Here is a 22,264-nt window from a genome sequence, read left to right on the forward strand (position 1 = left end):
ACAGCTGGTCTGGCATTCTAAACAGGCAGAAACAGAAAGAGAGGTGGTGTCTCGTCCCTTGAGGGCCATGACCTAGAAATTGAACACATTACTTCCACATACATGCCATTGGCCAGAACAGAGTTAAATGGCCAAACCCAGGGGACCGAGAGTCTGGGAAATAGAGTCTTTATTTTGAGTGGCCTTAACCTTGCTAACACCTGGGGGGGGTGAGGTTTAGTCCTATCAGAAAGAGACGGAGAACAGAATGCTAGAAGGAAACAAATAGTTCTGGCACAAAGTATAAGAGAAATTTGTTTATATTGCCAGAAAAAGAACACACACACACACTTGGTTCTTTAGTGAACAATACTGCAATCTATTTCTTTTAATTCTGATCACTTGCGGAAGCCAGGCTGAAAAATCTCATTGCTGCCTCCAAGTGCTGATCAGTTTCATTTCTTGCCTATTGACCACTTCCAGAATCAGCCCCTTTTAACTGGGAGCCTCCCCAGATCCCGACTTTTCAGGGGTTACCGTCTCTAGAGTTGGGTCCTGGAGAAAACGAGCCCCAACGATACATCTTATAAATGTTAAAGACAGTGTGGTAAGCACAAAATACATATTCTTAGCAAAGAAGTCAGGAGACATCAAGATGGACTAGAGTTCATGAGCATGGCTTTCTTAGTGCCCAGTGTTCTCACCAGACAGGCACTAGGCTGATAGTCATGCAATCTGCCTAACCAGGGCCCTGTCCTTTAAATCACAGGAAGCCCCGAATAGGAAATTAACGAAGTCCCTTATAACTCCAATCAAGTCATCCAGAAACTCGGGCAAAATAATCTTAAAGGATTGCAAACCACATCATTTGGATCTAATATTTAGGCTCCAGGCACCATTTCTCATAATCCTATTGGTGCCATTTTGCTGTGTTGTATAAAAAATTATATGTTATGGGGGCGCCTGGGTGGCTCAGTGGGTTAAGCCTTTGCCTTCGGCTTGGGTCATGGTCTCAGGGTCCTGGGATCTAGCCCCACTTCGGGCTCTCTGCTCAGCCAGGAGCCTGCTTCCCTTCCCCCCTCTCTCTGCCTGCCTCTCTGCCTACTTGTGATCTCTGTCTGTCAAATAAATAAATAAAATCTTTAAAAAAAATTATATGTTATGGAAATGATTAATCATCACACAACTACAACCTACCTCACCATGACCTGTCTGAGACACGAGCACCAGGTCACCTCCTTTGCAAGGCCCTGGAGAGACCCAGCACAGCAGGCTAGCCAGAGCATGCCCCAACCCCACTCCCAGTTACTTTTTTTTTTTTTAAGATTTTATTAATTTATTTGACAGACAGAGATCACAAGTAGGCAGAGAGGCAGGCAGAGAGAGCGGGAGGGGCAGGCTCCCTGCTGAGCAGAGAGCCTGATGCTGGGCTCCATCCCAGGACCCTGGGGAAGTCCTGCTTACTAGCTTGACACTTGGGTGGTGTCTGGGAACTTGGGTCTCAGGAGAGGTCCCATTGTTAAGTGGCAAGTGTAGCTTACTGTGCTTAACCTGATTGTAGAAACAGTAGGGTTTATGTTGAATACCTGCTATCTTTCTGGGAGTCTGGAATTTTCTTTGGTCCAAGTCAAGCAGAGTCTATCTACGTGGTCAGTCCCTAAAAAGACCTTGGGCACTGAGTCTCTACTGACAACATTTCCCATCTGTGGTCACAGCTCATAGCTCGGGAATCTGTGTGATTCCAATGGGAGAGGACACTTGGAAGCTTGTGCCTGGTTTCAACCAGACTTTGCTCTCTATGCCTTTTTCCTTTGCTGATTGTGCTTGGTATTCTTCTTGATGTAATAAATCAGCCGTGACTATGACTATGTGTTGGGTCCTCGGAGTTTTCCTTTTGAACTAACGACTGAATGTAGAGGTGGTCTTGGGGATCTCTCAGATGTACAGTAATAACAACTCATCAACAGGGTTGTTACATCTGCCATATATAGAACAATTTAACATCCATCTTTCCATTAGAATGCAAACTCATGGGGGTAGGGACCATGTCCTATTTATCATTCTGTCTTTAGCATGGAGGTATAGTGCCTATCACATAAATGATTAATTCCTTTTTCTGAAAAACTGGTGGGAGGAGCCGACTTAGTAGGTTAACTGGAAAAGTGGATGCTATGGATTTGAGACCAAATTTCATTTCATTTTAGATCATACAGATAAGCAACCCAAATTATGGGAAAATACTTTAGGATGAATACATCTTATATTGTATCCCAAGGATAGACCTAGCCCATATTCCTATGTTATGAAATGTGATTCTAGGTATTTTTACTCATCTATATTTCCCCCCTGGTACTGGGTTAAATAGTGAGTGTCTCCCCTAAATTCATGTCTTCCCAGAAGTGAGCTTCTTTGGAAATTACAGATAAAATTGGTTAAGACAATAAGATGGGCCCTAATTCAGTGGCCAGGGTCTTTACGAAGAACAGTACGCCGAGACACAGAGAGACAGAGAAAAGATGATGTTAATAAAGACACATGTAGCAAGCGAAGGCCACATGAAGACCATAGGAGATAGCAGTGATACATCCACAAGCCAAGGACACTAAGGGTTGCTGGCGACCACCAGAAGCTAGGAGAGAGGCATGGAACAGATGCTTCCTCTAGACCTTTAGGAGCCACCAACCTTGCCAGCACCTTGGTCTTGGACTTCTAGCCTCTGTACCTGTGAGAGAATTGATTTCTGTGGTTTTAAGCAAACTTGTAAGTAGTACTTGTTGTAATCATCCTAGAAAACTAATATACCCCTTAAGTCTTATGTAAAGAAGATGCTTAAATTTCTTTCTTTTTTCACTTCTAGGCAATTGGCAAGATCTCTTAATCACAGCGGTACAACTTTTATATTTTGTCTCTGTAACTTTACATAATTATGCATAAATATACATATTTTAATCTGTAAACATAGGCCTTTATTCCAGCATACAAGTTCTTATTTCTAAATGAACATGTCTAGATGGTTTCCTTCAGCCAGCTTTGGAGCTGAAAAAAAATTACCAAAACCCATAATCTTGTGTGAATCCATTTGGCTATTTTGAACTTAAATATTCTTTATTTGAATATTTCTCCTTTGGAAGAAATGACATGATACAAATCCAGCAAGTATATATTCACAAAAGCATAGTCTAAATATTTTATCTTCTGAGAAATCAGCGGAGCTGTTTACAGAGAGTAGAAGAATCCCACGAATCCTATAGCAGTAAGTTGATCAAAATGGATTTCAAGTTCTTAAAAATACTTAGGGGCACTTGGTCAGTGGTGGAGGGAAGGAAGGAAATAAAAGCATATTTGCTTTTATGTAAATATAAATACTTTTATGAAAAGTTGACTTAAGTAAACCTGGTTAAGCAACAAAATTGGTAAATCAGCAATGCCTACTGGGTACTTACTCTGCAATTAAGACAAGATAATTATCATTATTATTGTGAGCGTGAGATCATTGCTGATAGGTTTTTTTCCTCTCCAACTTGCTTCACCCAGCTCAGGGTGAAGGATTGTCCAAATTCAGTCCCGTAGGGAAGAGTTGTTAACAGTAGCAATATAAAGAGAAATAAAAGTAAACCTATGCTTTTGAGTTTCAAAACAGACTTCTGTTTTAAAATGTAGGTTTTATTATTATTCAAGATTGGTGTGACCAACAGATGAGGAGCTACCTGCCACTGAAAAGATGATTTGTTGTATTTGCAGCTTCTACGAAAAGAAGGCATGCCGTGGAGAAGCGTGAGGGCCGTCAGGAGACAGAGAGCGTGAGGGGAAGGCAAGAGCATTTACTGTGGTTTCTGTGGGGGAGGAATAGGAAGGCAAGGTAAGCAGGCATAGGGTTGGTTGCTGGGATAATTTCGTGGGCTTTGGGTGTAGGGTTGTCCGGAGTTGTCCAGCACCCGGCCCCAGGTGATTACTGCTGGGGGAGGTTGGTCCTGAGTGAGCGAGCCTGATGGAGAAGGTCAGGGGAGGTGAGCTCTGGGTTGGCTGGTTTACACTGGAAAGGCACTCTCTCTTGTGAGTCCTTTACTATCTCTAGGAATTGGCTAATCCTGGGAGGCGCGGTCTCTCTGAGTCTGCAAACCCTAAAAGGTCAAAGCATAAAAAAAACAAAATAAAAAGGCATGAGCAGCCTAACTTGAAATTTATTTTTTTAATTATAAAAATGTTCAAATGGATCCCCAAACAGGTAAAACAGGGTAACAATCCCCCATTTAGGCATGGTTCAACCTAATTATCAACAAATCTCATTTCATCCAGCCCCGACGTCTTTTCCATCTTCCTCAGCATTGGACAGTTTGAAGCAAATTCCTGATGTCTTATTTTACCCATAACTACTTCACTATTCTCTAAAAGAAAAGAATTCTTCTCCTCCTTCTTCTTCTTCTTTTAAGATTTTATTTATTTATTTGACAGAGAAGGAGAGAGATCACAAGCAGGCAGAGAGGCAGGCAGTAGGGGAGGGGGAAGCAGGCTCCCTGCTGAGCAGAGAGCCCAATGCGGGACTCGATCCCAGAACCCTGAGATCATGACGTGAGCCAAAGGCAGAGGCTTCACCCACTGAGCCACCCAGGTGCCCTGAGAAAAGAATTCTTAAAAAAAAACAAAACAAAACAAGAAAACACCCCACACATAACACTCTTGTCATACATTATTACATTAGCGTGAATTCTTTGCTGTCATCAATTATCCAGCTAGCACTTTCATGTTTTCCCTTGTCTCACCATGTTTTCCAAAGTTTGTTGGTTCATGTTAGGACACGCAGAAAGTGCAAACATTGTACTTGATGGATAGATCACTTAGGTTTTCTGTTCATTCTAAATTGTCTTCCTCAGGGGTGTTACAGTAGCGACACACAGAAAAGATAAGAGTCAAGTTTCTGCTTATGAGTTTCCCGAAAGACCTTTCAGTCTTGCCTCAGGGACAGTGGGGGAAAGCATCTTGAGTTTCTGAAGATCCTGTCTTTTAAGTTTTCAGAGTATGGTGTTCGTACTATCAACAGCACACGTGGAGGAATGCTTGGTGCGCCATCTTTTTCCGCCTCCTTCCTCAGGGGGCTGAAAACATCCAAGGACTGGTAGAAGGGTCGGAGTTGGATTAGCTCGGAATCTGCTCTGGGTCCTCTCTGCCGTGTCTGCCAGTGGGGAGGCTTGGGTGGAGACGGAAGTCCTAAATATGTCTGGGGATCAGAGGTATGGAAATAAAGAATAGCCACATGAGAAAATTGAAGGTGATTGATCTTTCCATACCAAGAGAGCCAGCCACCGTGACTTGTAACTGGACAGACTCAGAGGCAGGCAGAGCCATGAGAAAGGCTGAGAATAGGAAAAAGGACATGCGCCAGGTATGGCCTCATTGGAAATTGTGGGCACTCGGAAGGTGGAGGCAGCTTAACCACAAGTGGGGCTTCCTATGGGATCAGAAAGGGATGCATACTTGGTTTCCTCTGCTGGGTCCTGAGTTGGAAGCAGGGACAAAAATTAGGGAAGCTGTCTGTTATTAATCAAGTCCTGGCCATTAGGGGCAGATGGTCAGGCTTCCAGGGTTGTCACTCCAGATCACCGGCTGACTTCCTGCAGCTCTCTGCCTTGGAGCAGGCTGACCTCCCTGGGCTGGGGACTGTAGAGAAGGGGGTGGTGTCCTGGGCAGGTGGCGGCTGGTTGTGGGTCAGAGATCTAACTTCATCACTAGTCTGGTCCTTGTCTGTGTGCTCGGTCTCTCAGAGAGCAGGAAGGTCACCCGCGTGTACACCCCACGTGTGCCCTGCGGAGTTCTCCTCCTGCCTTTCGGCTGTGGCAGGTGTGAAGCAGATGCTGTAGAGGAAAAACATCCCATGTCCCCCAGGTCCCCCCCTCAGAGCACCTAGAAAGAGCTGAGAAGGGTGTGCTGGGAGGTCACATTCTCTGAAAAGAATAATCCATGTGGTTCAAGGATCAGAGACCAGAGAGAAACACAGGACCTTCTCTCTCCGCGCTCAGGCTTTGGTCTCTAACTGCCTGTAAGAAAATGTATTCTTCTTTATTCTTACACACATTGCATCATTTCAACCTGACAGTCGCCCGTCGCCCTGCATCTTGACTCTTTGTTCTTTTTTTTTTTTTTTTTTCCATATCCTTGATGTTCTGGGATGTGTGGCCTTGAACCTGGAGAAACGGCCCCTCCCAGGGCTAACCACTTCCTAGGGCTAGCAAAGAAGTCCCCTGCCTTTGATATTCAAACCAAGCAGTCCTAGGCTCTGATCATCTTCTCTATCGAATTCTCAAACACCAAGCCAATATTCTGCTGCCCTAAGTCACCCCAGGGCTAGCTGTGGCACAACTGGGCACCACCCCTAAAACTCAGAGCCTGCTTCAAATGCCCCAGTCCCAAACTTACTCCGCATGTATATCCTGTGAAAACCTCAGTAAGGGCCCTAAGCTATGCTCTCCCCTCTCACTCCTCTTTTGTCACTTGACTGTCCCTGGTGCTTCCCCATGTGACGCTGTGTGGCATGCGTCCTGTTTCCAGGGCTCTGCGAGTATAAACTTCTTTCTTCGTTACAGTAATTTCTGTGTCTGCATGTCTTATCGTATCTGATTAAAACAAATGAGAGTAGCTTTCAGTGCACCCTGTCAGAGGGTCTCACTGTCCCCATGGAAAGAGGAGTGAATTGAGATGTGGAGCAGTTCAGTGTGTGGTGCCAGGCTGGAGAGTTTCGGAACTGGAATCCACATCCAGACGCTTCTCTGTTTCCCTGCGCGCGTCGCAGAGAAGAAAGCCTCCACCATGCTTTCCACAGATGTGGGCGCTTGCTCTCTTCTAAATCTCAGAGTTCTAGAACTTCTCATCCTCTGGGTGCCCCAAGGGCCACCGGCAGGGGTGGGCGAGCGGAAATCCGCTGCCTGTTCCTACCTCCCTGAGTCCTCAGGTTCCTTCTTCTACCTGATGTGAGGGAATGTCTGGCAATCTCAGCTTCGTTTGGTCAAGTCTGCTTCTGGGCTCAGGTTTTAGTCAGGCCAAGGGGCAGGCCCTGAGACTCTCTGCTCGATGCTGGGACTGGCAGATTCCCAGGAATCTTAGGGAAGGACGGTCACCATAGAGATGGTTTCGGCTCTCTCTCTTTGAGCTCTTCCCTCTGGAGACAAGCCTCTTCAGAATCCATATCCACACCCACTCCCTGAGGGTTCAGACCCGCCACAAACCAGGTGTTCGTTTTGGTGTGAAGCTGACTCTTTCCTTGGAACTGTCTTTCTAATTAGCTCCCAAGGGGCAGAGTGGGCTCTGACTCTGTGGAGGCTTGGGGGTGTGATGGGGAGTGAGACAGGAGGGCAGCTGCCAGAAAGCGTTCTCAAAAGAGGCTATTACTAGGCCTTCAGACAAGGTAGGGTCAGCCTCATTAGGCAGATGACAATGGTTGCTTCTCCTGGAGAAGGAGACTCAGAACTTTTGGAGGTTCAAGTACTCAGAATCATCAGGATTTTCAACATCCCCATTTTATTTTTATTTTTTTTAAAGATTTTATTTATTTGTTTGAAACACACAGATCACACGTAGGCAGAGAGGCAGGCAGAGAGAGAGGAAGGGAAGCAGGCTCCCCACTGAACAGAGAGCCAGATGTGGGGCTTGATCCCAGGACCCTGGGATCACAACCCAAGCCGAAGGCAGAGGCTTTAACCCACTGAGCCACCCAGGCGCTTCATTCAACACCCACATTTAAATCTTTTTTGTTTTGGTAATTCTGATTTTTTGGGGAGAGGATCAATTTTTTCTTGGCCAGATCTGATTAGATGGTTATTATTTTTACTTTGAATGATGACCAATAAAGAACTTGTATGAGGAGAGCAACAACTCATACATTTTCTTGTTATGCCCTTGGTCTAGTATTAGTGATAAATAACATCTTTCATCTGAAGTTTATTCATGGATGGGAGTTCGGTTTCAGTTTGCTGAAGCTTCTCTTAACAAAATATCACAGGCTGAGTGGCTTAAATAATGTCTCGCCATCTAGAGGCTAGAGCTGAGATCAAGATGTCAGTAGCGTCGATTCCTTCTGAAGGCTGTGAGGGAGAATCATTCTATGTCTTTCTCCTTGGCTGGTAGGTGATTGTTTTCTCCCTTCTCCTTCTTCACATGGTCTGCCCTCTGTATTTGTGTCCAAAGTTCTCCTTCTAATAAAAATGCCAGTCATGTTGGATTATGGCCCACACCCCAATAACCTTGCTTAACTTGATGACCTTGCACAGACCCTATCTCTAAGTAAGGTCACATTCTGATTTATGAAGGATTAGGACTTCCACATTTGGGGACGACAAATTCAATCCATAACAAAGGATATATCTTAAGACACTTGTGTATTTAGTAAAGATTAATTTATTTAACATTATGTAAGATAATTCTTTTTTTTAAAAAGATTTAAAAAGAATATTTTGTTTATTTTCGAGAGAAAGAGAGAGAGAATGAGCACGAGCATGAGTGGGGGGAAGGGCAGAGGGAGAGGGAGAGAGAAGCTCAAGCAGACTTCTTGTGAGCACCGAGCCCCAGTCAGGGCTCAATCCCATGACCCCGAGATCACCACCTGAGCTGAAAACAAGAGTTGGATGCTTAACTGACTGAACCACCCAGATAGTTCTTAAATTGACTTACCCAGATTTGGTAAACTGTAATTCATAGCCATTCTCTGGACGTGAGAGGGTGAGGTGTTATTCTAAGTCCTCCTCATGGTAGAATTCCGACTTTTCCTCTGTGTCCCTCACCTACTACGTATGATGTATGACCTTATTGCCTGTGGACCAAGTTTGGGCAGAGTCAAGCCATATACTAAACATTAGTAAGGTTTTATTTTTTTATTTTTATTTTTTAAAAAGATTTTATTTATTTATTTGACAGACAGAGATCACAAGTAGGCAGAGAGTCAGGCAGAGAGAGGAAGGGAAGCAGGCTCCCTGCTGAGCAGAGAGCCCCATGCGGGGCTCAATCCCAGGACCCTGAGATCGTGACCTGAGCCGAAGGCAGAGGCTTTAACCCCCTGAGCCACCCAGGCGCCCCCGTTAGTAAGGTTTTAGTTCTTCTTTACGATTTCAAGTTCTAGTGTTTAAGTTCTAGTATTTTCTTCCAACTTTAGAGACCACTACTTGATTGAAGTGTCATTCTGGCCCAAACCAAGGGGTTTCTAACTTGAAAAAATGAGAAATTTTAGAGTATGAAGGAATCCCAGCTGTGCATGGTCATTAGGTAACTGTAATAATTAAACATTACAAAGGTATCCCTCTGCTCGGGGTGTAAAGGTTGTGACCATTGATTTGAAGGAAATGGACCAAACTTTAGGTCTAAAATCAACAAAATAAAGACAACATTCTTTTAATATAACAGTGGTTTTCGATATTATTTGACGTTGGGAAAAATGACAATAACTTAGTTTCCGTTTTTTTTCAACCATTGGGTTTCTATGCTGAGATGTGCTAACTGTTTTTGCTTCTTGTCCTACGGATGGTTTTTTAAAAATACTTTTTGGGGGGCGCCTGGGTGGCTCAGTGGGTTAAGCTTCTGCTTTCTGCTCAAGGTCATGGTCCCAGGGTCCTGGGATTGAGCCCCACATTGGGCTCTCTGCTCAGTGGGAAGGGCTGCTTCTCCCTCTCCCACTCCCCCTGCTTGTGTTCCCTCTCTCACTGTGTCTGTTTCAAATAAATAAATAAAATCTTTAAAAAAAAAAAAACTTTTGGATTGTCTTGATTTAGGCCCGTTGGTTGCCCAGTTGTAGCATGCATCCGAATCACTAGAGGGCTTGTTAAGAAACAAGCTGTCAGACCCTACTCCCTTCTGATTCAGCAGGTTGAGGGATGGGGTAGGTGAGGGCTTGTTTTAATAAGTTCCCAGGTGGTGCTACCAGCCGTTGTGTCGGGGCCACACTTTGAGAACCACTGTTCTAAAACATTCTGTTTGCCCTAGTTACAGGTGATTTTTGATAGCTTTTCTAAAACGGAAGCAATTGGGAGAATCTAAATGCATACTATTTTATATTCTTCTAAAAAATATTGCTTTTTAAAAAGTTTTTTTATTTAAGTAATTTCCACACCCAATGTGGGGCTCGAACTCATGACCCCGAGATCAAGAGTCATATGCTCTCCTGACTGAACCAGCTACGCACCCCCTGAAAATACTGCTTCTGATTTATTTTACATGAAGCTGTAACTTTAATTTTTTTTTTTTAAAGATTTTATTCACCTATTTGACAGTCAGAGATCACAAGTAGGCAGAGAGGCAGGCAGAGAGAGAGAGGGAAGCAGACTCCCCACTGAGCCAGGACCCTGAGATCATGACCTGACCCGAGGGCAGAGGCTTTAACCCACTGAGCCACTCAGGCGCCCCATGAAGCTGTAATTATATTGGTCATAACATTAAGTCACAAGATTTTTCGTGTAACTCTAAATTCCTCACGTTGGACTTTCCATCCATTTTTCTGGAGTAAGTGATGTCTATGTCATCTGCACTATCGTGAATATGGTTTAGGGAATTATGGATAGTATTAAATTTAATATACATTTCTGCACTGCTAGTTTGTCAAAGGATGATTTATACTTTGTTTATTTAAAAACTGACATTTTATGCTCCATTTCAGGGCAGTAGATGTTGCTTCCTTAATAGTTATTTTAAAAGCGATTTCTTATTTTAAAAACTTGATTATATGATGTCTCTAGGTAGCATAAAGGCTGTTAAGCATCAGGTACAAGTTTTTAAAAAATATATCTTATTTATTTATTTGTTAGAGGGAGAGAGAGAACACAAGCTGGAGGAATGGCAGGCAGAGGAAGAAGTAGGCTCCCTGATGAGGCGGGAGCCCGATGCGGGGCTCCATCCTAGGACCCTGGGATCATGACCTGGGCCGAAGGCAGATGCTTAACCAATTGAGCCACCCAAGCATCCCTCAGTTACAATTTTTGAGATAAAATCATTGCTATTGCATTATTATATTGCTCAGTAAGATTTTTCCATTAGTATTGTGAATAATAAAACTTTTGAGTATCATTATTAATCCAAACAACCAAAGAAATTTCATTATCTTCTGTTAATTCAGAGATTTTTTTACAATGACTTTAAAGCAATTACAGATGGAATGTGACCACCGATTTGTTCGGCATTTAGTTTCTAAAGAAGATTTTATTTATCTGTTTGAAAAAGAGAGATCGAGTACAGTGGGGGAGATGCAGAGGGACCAGTAGACGCCCCACTGAGTGGGGAGCCCAATGTTGGGCTCCATCTGGGACCTGGAGGTCATGACCTGAGCCAAAGTTAGATGTTTAAATGACTGAGCTACCCAGGTGCCCCTTAATTTTTTAAGTATAGAGACAAATCTCAGAATTGCTCAGAATTTGAGGCTTGCCTCAAAAATTCACAAAGTAGGTAAAAAACAGTGTGCATTTTGAAAATGTCGAAATAATGAGATACTTCTGATACTCACTTATTGATTATTAGTAAATAAATTGAGATTCTAGACCAACTAGTGTGTGCTGCTTCTGAGGCTGAATAAACTCCATTTATTCAGAACCATAGTCCTGCCTGTGATATATCGAATGCTCCAGATTGCTGAAGTCAACAGTATAGGAAATTAATGTCAGTCCAGCAAGTCAAACCATCTACCATAGCAACAAAAATCACGAAATGGTTCCTTGACATCCATTTATTTTCTTCTTCAGATAAATGGGTCTTTTGCAATTTGGATGTATTTTCACACTAACTTAGTTGAACTATTTGGAAATATCTTGAGTTGTATAAGCAATGCAAGGAAAATATAGACGTTCTTTAATTGATTTAATTATTTTCCTAACTGGCTCAAGTATTTAATACTTAATTTTGCATTATAATAATATGTCATACATAAATCCAAAAGCTGCTTGGTATCCACATTATATTCCAGGAAAAGCTTTGTGTTCAATAAATGCTTTTTCACATTAAACTTTTAAAGTCTTATTGGTTAAAAAAATTTATGGCAACATTAAATGCTTATTTCAGTGAGATAGGCAATATATGGGTTTATAACTCAGGTTTGAGGTTTCCAACTTTAATCCTGCCCTTTTGAAGGTATGTTCTCTATGGTCAAAAACTATGTATTTATAAACCGCAGTAATAGAAACTTTGAAAAAACGGTGTGATACTAGTCTTGTTACTTGAGTAGTTTGATTTTTTCACTTAGCTTTATATCATGAACAGATCTTCAGGCCAATATATATTGTTCTAATTCATTATTTTTCATTGTTGTGTATTTTATTATACCATTCTCTTTTTTTTTTCATTAAAAAGCTTTTTTTATTTATTCATTTGCGGGAGAGAGAGAGAGAGAGAGAAACAGAGAGTCTATAAGCAGGGGGAGAGGCAGAGGGAGAGGGAGAAGCAAACTTCCCTCTGAGCAAGGAGCCCAATGTGGGACTCGATCCGAGGACCTGGAAATCCTGACTTGAGCTGAAGGTAGACACTCAACCATCTGTGCCACCCAGGTGCCCCTTATTATCCCATTCTTATAGCCAATGAGTTTTTGTACAACTTTAGAATGAATTTAATGAGTTCCTCAGAGATTTTCCTCCAAAAATTGTATCTTACTAATCATGATATATTTCCCTAGTTACCTGTCCCCTTTTATTGGTTTAGAGCAATTTTTAATTATTCTCTATGTTATTAGGAAAGCATGCCATTTATCCATTCATCCGTTTGTTCATTCTTTCAACAACTAGTTACTGATCAGTCAGAAAGTGTTCTAGACTGTAATGATTCATCAGTGAACAAAATAGTCAACATCCCTGTGGCTCTTGGCAGTGGTTAAAGAAATAGAGCACAATATAGATAGAGCTAGAAAATGCTTTGCCAGGCAGAATTGAATTGGCATCATGCCCATTTATTGTGCTTTAAGAGACTCGATTAGGATAAAGGGAAAACAGACCTTATTCAGCTAAGGTTTATGATAGGCGTGATGAGAAGCTCATACTTTTGCTCCAGAAGTTCAGCCAGAGGCAAAAAGTAGTGAAGAAATACCCTGGAGAGGGGCGCCTGGGTGGCTCAGTGGGTTGAGGCTTCTGCCTTCAGCTCGGTCATGATTCCAGGGTCCTGGAATCGAGTCCTGCATTGAACTCTCTGCTCAGCGGGGAACCTGCTTCCTCCTCTCTCTCTCTCTCTCTCTCCCTCTCTCTGCCTACTTGTGATCTGTATCTGTCAAATAAATAAATAAAATCTTAAAAAAAAAAATACCCTGGAGAAATGGCTCTGTGGTCAGTTAAGGTCGTTATGAGTTTTTACTTTGGTAAAATGCTTTCTGGAACAAATCCGTCTCTAACTCTCGTTAATGCTTGTCAGGGAGCCTTAGGTAGTCAAAGAAACCTGTGCGGTGAGCTGGTGAAATCCAAGGTGAGGCCTTGGGGCCCAGCCAGCTCCAACACCTCGGCTTCTGCTTTCATTTTTTTCCCCTTTACCTCTGGCGAGGATGATGCCAGGGACTTTTTAGTCTCGTGTCTATACTTGTGGCGCATTCTCTTGGCACCAGTGGAGTTATTTCTGTTGTAAGAGAAAGGGCTGTTTCCCCTCCTCCCCAAACTCCCACATTTTGTTTTATCAGTGCTCAGCCCCCGGAAAGGGGTTCATGGAACCCATCTGAAGCAGCTGAGAAGGAGCTTTACGCCACTATGTGAATGAGGGGCCTTAAATATGGGCCCCAGACCCATGAGAGGTGCTTACTGTGGCAACAGCCTAAGGGGCACTTGTGCTCAGAGGACAAGCCCTGGAGAGGGCACACAGAGAAGGCAGCCACCTGCCGGCCAAGGAGAGAGACCAACCCTGCAGACACCTGGATCTGGGACTTCTGGTCTCCAGACCTGCGGGGACATACATTTTTGTTGTTTATGTCCCGGGGTCTGTGGTACTTGGCTAGGAGGCCAGAGTGAGATACTGAGTGAATTCGTTGTGATGGAACGAAGTCCAGAAACAGAGGGAAAACCGGTTGGTCTTCTTTTCTGGTGTGTGTGTGTGTGTGTGCGTGTGTGTGTGTGTGTGTGTGTGAGAGAGAGAGAGAGAGAGAGAGAGAGATCGACAGAGAGAAGGTGGGGGAGAGATGTCTTTTGAAGATCAGAGTCAGCGAGGCGGCCACATTCCCTCCCCCTGCCCTTCCTGTGCAGAGGGGACCGGTCACGCGTGTGCCCCGTCCGACCCCGGCAAGGGTTCCTGATCGCCCCCCTCGGGCCCCAGGAGAATCCCCGAGGGAGGCTGTGCGCCCCGCGGCCCGGAGAGGTAACACGACCGCGGGGGTGGGGAGGGACCTGGAGGCTGGCAGAGGCGTATCAAGGGCCCGGCAGGTGGAGGGCTGTCCCCGAGGAGAGGCCACCCCGGCGGAATTCCCGCGCCGCCCTGAGGGTCCCACCCTTTGCGGTGGGCAGACACCTGCCGGTGGGTACGCGAAGGCCACGCGCGGCGCCCAGGACCACGCCGGCGGGGGACGAGGGACGGGGACCGGGTGAGGACAGGCGCAGGTGCATCGCGGGGCAGCAAGCTCCTGAGGCCCACGGGGCAAGAGGGCCGAGCTCCTCTGAGCAGAGTCATTATCAGTTCCTGAGAAGCATAAAACGCTCCTCCTTTGTTCAGAAGGCTGAGAACCCTGGATCCCCAGAGTCCTGGAACCGCTGGATTCCCGGGCTAACACAGGGAAAGCTACGGTAGCCGCTTGAACAGCAGAAAAACTAGACTTGGGGCAGAAAAAATGACTAGCCATAAATCTTCATCATGATACCACGTTGAATTTACCAGAAAGAAAACAACATTGCACCTAATTTCCTTAAACACACAAAGAAAAAAAAAAAAAAACCATTAGGGGAAATGACACACCCACCTTCATGGTGAGATAAGTTAACAGGCACTTTTCACTTCTCCACGACCAAAAGAGATAAACAATAAGGACACGAAAGAGTTAAAAAAATGCTCCTAACAATATTATAACACGTTATAAACTCTTGGATCTACAAATTGGAGAATACATATTTTTTTTTAAGAAGAACACACGTACAGACATTGATCATAAATGGATCATGAAGGCTACCTTGACAAATTTCAAAGACCACATTTTGTGAGAACAGGGATATTCAATGAGAAATTAACTAGAAAAATGAAAAGCCCCATACACTTAGAAAGCTAGAGAACACATTTCTAAGTACCTCGTGGGTTAAGGAAGGAAGCTCAACGGAAGTTTAAAAAATATTTAAAATGGAATGATCGTAACAATGTACACTAAACCGAAAGCCTGTAACGTAAGAGATATCTTATGAGAAATTTTTAGTCTCAAAAAGAAAGACTCGGGGTGCCTGGGTGGCTCAGTCAGTCAGGCATCTGCCTTTGATTCGGGGTCATAATTCCAGGGTCCTGAGATGGAGCCCTGAGTCCGTCTCCTTGCTCAGCGGGGAGCCTGCTTTTCTCTCTCGCTTCGCTGCTCCCCCTGCTTGTGCTCGCTCACTCTTGTTCTCTCTCTCTCTCAAATAAATAAACATCTTAAAAAAAAAAAAAGAAAATCTGAGAATTTAAGAAGGGAAAATTCAGAAGAGAAAAATAATGAAACAAAATGAAGAAACAATAAAGGAATATATTAACAAAGATGGAAAGTGGTTCATTGAAAAGACCAGTTTTGGGCACCTGTGTGGCTCGGTTGGGCGCTTGACTCTCAAACACGGCTTAGGTCATGATTTTGGGGTCATGAGATCCCTCTCCCCGTCGACTCGCTGCTCATCGCTGAGTCTTATTGAGATGCCCTCTCCCTTCCTCTCTGCCCCTCCCCCCACTCTCTTTCTTGCTCTTAAAAATAAATACATAATTTAAAAAAAAGAGAAGACAAATTTCTGGGAATGGTAACTGCAAGGAAATCTGCCATTAGACATATTGTAATAAAAATTACAAAACGCTAAAGACAATGCAAAATTCTTAAAGCAGCCAGAGAGCAAACATGGATTACATAACAGGGAACCAATTTAGACTGGTAGGGGAGGTCCCGAGAGCAAAACAGAAGCTGCAAGAGAAGGAAACAATATACAGTATGGAAGAAAAATACTTACCAACGTGGAACTGAATATTCCGCCGAACTGCTCTTCAGAGAGAAGGCTGAGGTACAGAGAATTCTGATAAACACTGAGAGTTTGTCGCCAACAGATCCTCACTGAAGGAATTTCTAGAAGATGTACCTTTAGAAGATGGAAAACCACCCAAGAAGGAAGAGGGGAGAGGCTTATCTGTAGTCTTTCTTCTTGGTTTTTATCATAGACTTACCACCATCAGACAGATTGTGTATTTTTCATAGCCATTGGATTTTTGTCTCCCTCCCCCTGCAATGGAATTTATATTCCATTATGGCAGAGAACCACAGACAATAATACTATAATATTATAATATTACGTAATAATATTATAATATTACGTAATATTATTCTGATTATAATATTATGTAATAATATTATAATATTATTATAATAATATAATATTATAATAATAATATTATTATAATAATATTATAATATTATATATGTATAATATTATAATAATAATAGAGTCCCTCGATGAATATTTCTGGGGCTGACTGTGTTATTTACATCATAAACAGGATTATTTTTTTTAAGATTTTATTTATTTAACAGACAGAGATCACAAGTAGGCAGAGAGGCAGACAGAGAGAGAGAGGAGGAAGCAGGCTCCCTGCTGAGCAGAGGGCCCCATGCGGGGCTTGATTCCTGGACCCCGGGATCATGACCTGAGCCAAAGGCAGAGGCTTTAACCCACTGAGCCACCCAGGTGTCCCATAAACAGGATTTTTAACTTCAAAGAAGAATGTGTAGTGATCAAATAAAAATACATTGTCTTAAAAACATTTCCTGTTTTCCAAAGTTATTACAGGATCAGCTTCCTGGTGGGCAGACTGTGTCTGATTCCCAGGGCAAGTTTGGTCCTGGCTCACTGCTCCCCCCGCTGCCACCTGCGAACACCCTCTCCCCCCCCTGGACTGGCAAGTCTCTGCAGGCAGAGAGGCAGAGTCTGTGGTTTGGCTTGTCATGGGAGATACAGCTTTATAGACAAAGCTTCAAGACCTTTGCTAGTTGGAGATTAAAAATGAGACGAAGCAGGGGCACTTGGGTGGCCCAGTTGGTTAAGCGTCTAACTCTTGGTTTCAGGTCAGGTCATGATCTCAGGGTCGTGAGATCGAGCCCCGCGTCAGGCTCCACAGTGAGCCTGGAGTCTGCTCGAGATCCTCTCCCTCTCCAGCTTGTGCGTGCTCCCTCTCTTTCTCAGAAATAAATAAATAAAATAAAATAAAAATAAAATTGAGAAGATGGATTCTGACTGGGTTACTAATTTTTTCCCTCCCTTGCTTATTATACAGTCCCTTGCTATAGTTTATATAGTAACAGGTGTTTCGTTGGCTTCCCACTTGAATATTCACAGTGGTTATAGGAACAGTGACAAACGATGATTACGAGGCCCCGAGCAGTCCAGCCACTTCTTCCGGCCAGCAACCCCTTGAAATTCCTCCTTCTGGCTACGCGGGTATGTGAGAGTACACGTGTGTACATAGGAGCGTGTGTGTAGGAGTGTGTATGTGTGAGCATGTATATATGTCAGCATGAAAGGTGTGTGTGAGAGTGGGTGTGTGTGCACAGGAAGGCTCTGTGTGCACCTGTGGGGTGCGTGGATGAGTTTGTGTATGTGTGTGTATGTGTGCGTGTGGGTGTGGCGAGGGGAGACTTTGGGATACCTCACAATGTCTCTCCTCTGTCTTCCTTCCCGGCCCCTGGTGGTCAGGTCACTGTGGAGACTGTCTCTGCTTTGCACCCTCCACCCCATAGCCCTTGCTGCCATGTGTCACAGGACACTACTTTGAAGGGTTTGCCTGCTGATCATAGGCAGTTAAGTTCCCTTAACATAGGGGTGCCTATCCTCCTCCTCTTCCTTTTGTTGTTCCCTTCAGTTCTTGTCTCTCTCTCTCTTTTTTTTCCCCCCAAAGATTTTATTTATTTGAGAGAATGAATGAGCAAGCGCACGTGCGAGTGAGAGAGAGAGAGAGAGAGAGAGAGAGATTACAGGCAGGGGGAGTGGGAGAGGAAGAAGCAGGCTTCCTACCGAACAGGGAGCCTGATGTGGGGCTCGATCATGACCTGAGATCATGACCAGGACCCTGAGATCATGACTTGAGCCGGAGACAGACGCTTGACTGACTGAGCCACTCGGGCGCCCCAGTTTTTGCCTCTTCAGAAAGGTGTTCTGTGCCCTCACTACTGGTCTCTTCCTCTGTTTTGGAGTGTGATATAATCATACCTTTCCCAAAACACATCTATTCTGCAGAATAATGAAGTAGTCTCCTTAACACAATAGTTCTATTTCCATTTTACAGATTGTATTTTCATGAGTGACATAAATATTTCCCTCTTTGGTGACTTCAAACGAGTTGATTAAAACAAGAGGCTTATACTTGGTGACTGAGACATTTTCTCGTTTCTTCTTGGCGACCTTTTTTTTTTTTTTTCTCCCTATCATCATGGAGCAGAGTCTGTTCAGCTTTTGGAGAAAATACTTAACTGGTTTTATAATTTGCTAGTTCTTTTCTCTGCTTAATTGCTCTTTGAATCTTCTCCAAAACGGTAACATTTATCTCCAATTAAATGGTGCCAAAACCATGGCCATATTTCTTCCCTTAGCCTGGAGGTACGCTAACTCTAACTTGTCTCATCAGGGCATCCTCATCTTGCTCGGAATCCAGCCGCTCTGTGCTGTCCTCCGTGCTCTTGGGGAGGGCGCCACTGTCCACCTGCTTTCCCAAATGACTCTTCCTTTGACTTCACTGCTGGCTGTCTGTCAATCACAAAGCCTTTTTGATGTCTATTCAGCTCTGGCTCCAATTGGGAAAGCTTGCTATGTCCTCACAGCCGTTTCCCTCTAAGAGGCTACCATGCTTTCTCTCCTGATTTCCTGCAAGTGCCCTGGGATTGGTCTCGCTTCATCACACCATTCCCTAATCCATGTTTCATCTGCAGCCCATCTTCGATTGAATCCATTCTACAGCCTGAGCAATTTTCTCTGCAAAACCACTTCTGTCTCATCCCTTCGCTTTAGATCTTGCAAACCCCTCCCCTTCGTTCTTTGTATAAGGTCAAAACTCCTTGGATGGCTCAGTCACTCTCAACAGTCCCCCCACCCCCGCCCCCTTACCAATGTGTCCCCTCTACCCTTCTGTTGTAGGATACACCATTACTTCTCACTTCCTGGCCTTTATTCCTGGGTTTTTCCATCCCCCACTCAGCCTAAAGTCTCCTACTCATCCAGTAAGTCCTCTCAACCACCCAAGTCTAATTAATCACCCCACATCTCCACTTCTGAGATCATGTTCATCCTACATCATTGTACTTACCTTATTAAATTATTATAATTACCTTTTGTCTAGACCCTTCAAGAGGGCAGGAACTGTGTCTAGCATGAGAATCCTTATATTGTTAGTGCATAGCGTCGTGCCTGACAGAAACAAGGTGAATAATAATATTATTTTTTAAAAATATTTTATTTATTTATTTGAGAGAGAGTGCACAAGTTGGGGGAGGGACAAAAGGAGAGGGAGAAGCAGACTCCAGTTTAGCAGGGAGCCTGCCTCAGGGACTCAATTCTAGGACCCTGGGATCATGACATGATCTGAAGGCAGACTCTTAACTGACTGAGCCACCCAGGGGCCCCAATAGTATTATTATTATTACTATTTTCAGTGAATGAATGAAATATGTTGCTGGTGATATAAAAGAATTGTGGTGGTCGAATTTCAGGCAGAATGAGATACTGTTTGTTGGAAAGAGCCCTGGCCGTATTAGTTAGCTCTGGTTGCCATAACAAAATACGGCAGACCAGGTGTCTTAAACAACAGAATTTTATTTGCTCTAGTTCTGGAAGTTCAAAGTCCACAATCAAAGTGTTAGGAAGGTTGGGTTCTTGTGCACTATCTCTTCTTGGCTTTCAGGTGACTGTCTGCCTTCTCACGGTGTCCTCACGTGGTCTTGCTTCTGTGTTTGTGCATTTCCGGTATCTCTTCCTCTTTTGATAAGAATACAAGTCCTACTGGATTAGGATCCACTCATATGACCTTGTTTAATAGTGTTTCCTCTCTCTAGCTCCAATTACAGTCACAGTCTAAGGTACAGGGGCTTAGGACTTCAACATATGACTTGGAAGGGGCACAGTTTAGTCACAGTTTACATTCTCTTACCTCAATCTGGAGCATCTGAAGGGTCATGCAAACTCCCTGAAGGGTGGGTCAAGGCCTCTGTCACAAATGCATTGCAAAATGGCTTTTCCTCCTGTTCAAGTCCTGTCTTCCCCATGCTTTTCCCCAAGTATACCTCCTGAGAGGATTTGCCAATGAACCCACTTCATGCTCTTCCATGCTAGAGTCTGTTTCCAGAGAGCCTTTCTCAGACCCTCAAGTTATAGGACACAGACCTATTTATTCGGTCTGCATATACTGCAAATTCACGTCTCTGCTTCAGCATTGCTCAAACTAAGTGTGATGGCAGGACTTCTCCTCTGATAAGCAGCACTGTAAAGAAATACTACCAGTTTGAAGAATAATATTGTGTAATCCTTAGTCACTGAAAAACTTCGGAACAAAGAGTATCCGATGAAGCTTCAACCACGGTGACCTTTTTGATAAACCCATGCCCTATTTCTTTAGGTTCATTTTGGAGTGATAACATTGCTAACCACATGTGGAAGCCAGGGTAGCTTTTGGGCCCCCTTTCCAACACACTATCTATTTTATTGCCTCTTTATGGACCTATTCATCCAATGAAAATACAAATACTTACCATGGCACATATATGGTTCTGTTGGTATGTTTTTAGGTCTCAGATTTTATAATCCCAGGTTACTTGGCAACTCTTTCACAACAGAATAGCTCAGAGTATGTAGGAAGCAAGTTTCATGAATTTAAAACCTACATTTTTATGCTTCCCTTTGAGAATTTTTCTGAGAAGTATTCCTGGAAGAATGTAGCAATCAGTGAGTTTTGAAACATTAAAATTCTTACCATGTTCCCAGGGGGGTGATGGATCCCGTGTTTGTTTGGGTAGTCATGGAAGCCTCTAGCGTCTAGCACCTGCCCTCCTGCTTTCCTTCCAGGTGATTATTTGGTTTTATGGAGGGCTGTTAGCTATTCTGTGATGAAGTGTAAGCTGGGCACAGCTGGTCCTATATGCACTGCGCCAGGAACTTGTATAGCCCTGTAGACATTTAAATTATGAATTCAGTTTTGGATTGACAAACTGTGCTAAATATGACTTCAGCCAAACTGTATTTGTGGAAGTAAAAATTGTGAAAACTTGGGAACTGCTAGAACTAAAGTACTCTGAATCATAAAATCACCTAGCATGTCAATAGTAGAGTTGTCCTCCTCCCGGGGAAAAAGAACACAGGACCAGCTGGTTTCACTGGTGAATTCTACCAAACATTTAAAGAATATTAATACCAATTCTTCTCAAACTCCTCTAAAATATTGAAGGGGGAGGATACTCTCAAACTCATTTTATGGGACCAGCATTACACGGATAACAGAGCGAGAGAAGGACACTATAAGAAAAGAAAAGTAGAGCCCGTATCCCTCAAGACTATTCTCAACAAAATCCAACTAGGAAACGAAAGTCAGTAGCACATGGAAATGATCACGCATGATTATCAAGAAGGACTCATCCCCACTATTCAACGATGGCTTAACCCAGGCAAATAAATAAATAAGATTCATTAAGAGAACAACAATATGACACATACAATTATCTCAGTAGCTATAGAAAAAGCCTTGATGAAATTCAGTATTCTTTCATGAATAAAAAACCTCAACAGACTGGGTATAGCAGAAATACATCTCAACATAATAAAGTTCATATATGACAAGGTCATAGTTAACATTATGCTTCATGGGGAGAAGTGGAGAACTCTTGCTCTAAGACGAAAAACAATTCTCCCCTCTCATTCTCTCTCACACTCTGTCTCTTTCTCTCTCAAATAAATGGATAGAATCTTAAAAAAAAAAGGGGGGGGGCACCTGGGTGACTCAGTTGTTTAGGCAACTGCCTTTGGCGCAGGTCATGATCTTGGAATCCTGGGATCGAGTCCTGCATTGGGCTCCTAGCTCCACAGGGAGTCTGTTTCTCCTTCTGACCTCCCCTCTCATGCTCTCTCTCACTCTCTCTCTCTCACTCTCTCAAATAAATGGATAAAATCTTAAAAGAAAAAAA

This window comes from Mustela nigripes, chromosome 5, assembly GCF_022355385.1.
Source record: "Mustela nigripes isolate SB6536 chromosome 5, MUSNIG.SB6536, whole genome shotgun sequence".
In the NCBI taxonomy this organism is placed as follows: Eukaryota; Metazoa; Chordata; class Mammalia; order Carnivora; family Mustelidae; genus Mustela; species Mustela nigripes.